Here is a 1,859-nt window from a genome sequence, read left to right as displayed (position 1 = left end):
GCGTATTTTTTTCCTTTCCGAGAGGCACGGCCGTGACTCTCGCAAAAGCACAACCGTGCCTCTCGCGGAAGCAAAACCGTGACTCCCGCGAAAGAAAAAGAAAACAGAAAACGCGTTTTGTTTTTCCCTTTCCGAGAGGCACGGCCGTGACTCTCCCGAAAGCACAACCGTTCCTCTCGCGGAAGTAAAACCGTGACTCTCGCGAAAGAAAGAAAAACAGAAAACGCGTTTTTTTTCGTTTCCGAGGCACGGCCGTGACTCTCGCTAAAGCACGACCGTGCCTCTCGCAAAAAAAACGTGACTTTTCACGAAAGAAAAAAAAGTAAACGCGTTTTTTCGTGCGAAATTTTTTTTGGTCGAAACGCTAAGGAAGACCGGGAAAAAACCAAAACGTCGAAAAAACCCGAGAAAAAACAGTTTAAAAAGCCGAAAACGCGTGCGGAAAAAAAATCTGAAGGGAGCGTCCAGAGCGCGACACGTGGCGAATGGCTGAGAGCGCGCCAAGTGACGCTGATCGTTGCGAGGCTTTCGAAGAAGCGCTCGTTAACTAGTTGCTCCCGGGAGCTCCTGTTCGACGCTCGTGAGCGTCAAAACGAGCTGGTTTCGCTAAAGGTAGCGCTCAAATGGGCCAGCCCAGTTCGCAGGCGCCCAGCGAATCGCAAAAAGAAAAACGCATCGGCTGGGAGTCGAACTTCCAACGTAGCGATGCGTACAAGCAGTGCTAGCCAACTAAGCTATAGACTCAGTATGGCTGATATATGGCACTACCTGGTATACAATATAAAACCGTCAGGTCCGAGTATTTTCAACCTTTTCAACATTTCTTGGACAAAAATTTGAAGATTTTTCTAATATTCATTTTTCTTCAATACGGTGAACAAAAGGGAATTCCGAAGTATTTTACAAACGTGAAAAAAATATGAAAAACAGGAACAATAATCTAAAATTGTGAACAAATTTCGAAAATCTGAACAATTTTTTTAACTGTGAACAATTTTAAAAAATAATTTAAAATACTCATTGAAAATTTTCTTAGTATACCATGAACATTATTGAAATAGACACTGAACATTTTTATATATATGATGAACATTTTTTCAAATGCAATTGAACAAAGTTTTCTATACATGATGAACATTACTTATACAGGAGTGAACATTTTTTAAATGTACTGTGAACATTTTTCTGCAATACGGTGAACAAAAGTCAATTTTGAACTCTTTTGGAAACATGAACAAAATTTTAAAACATGGACAATAATCGAAAAACTTGAACACAATTTGGAATCTCAAACATTTTTCTGAAAATTCTGAACATTTTTTGAAAATATTGAATTTGTAAAAAAAACGAAAAAAGTAGAAAAAGGAAAGAAAAGGAAGAAATAAGAAGGAAGAAAAAAAAGGAAAACAAAAAACAAAAATAATGAAGAAAACCGGAAAATCCTGTAAGAAAAAACATAACAGGGAAAAACCGGTTTAGAGAACCTTCTAGAAAGTTCCCAAAACCGGCTCCTCGCTGCTAGTGGGCCGGCCCGTGTCGGTCGCTAGCTTCGCTTGAGCGAAGCTGCGCTGATTTGACGCTAACGGGCGTTATATAGGATCTACCTGCCCGACCTTCGTAGAGACTAGGGACAAGCAACGGGATATTGGGCTGGCCTAGTAAAAGCAGATACTCTCTGCTTTAGGAACCTTCTAGCAGGTTCTATCCGGCTTTACCGGTCTGGTTAACTTTCTAAAAGGTTCTTGGGTAGATTTTTTCTTTTTCTTTTAAAATTTTTGGTTACCCTTCGGTTTTTTGGGTTTTCATTTTCTTATTCAGTTTCGTTTTTTCTAGTTTTATGGATTTACTTTTCATTCTCA

The sequence above is a fragment of the Triticum aestivum genome, chromosome 7D (assembly GCF_018294505.1).
Source record: "Triticum aestivum cultivar Chinese Spring chromosome 7D, IWGSC CS RefSeq v2.1, whole genome shotgun sequence".
NCBI classification, from domain to species: domain Eukaryota; kingdom Viridiplantae; phylum Streptophyta; class Magnoliopsida; order Poales; family Poaceae; genus Triticum; species Triticum aestivum.
Note: the sequence above shows the minus strand (reverse complement) of the source record.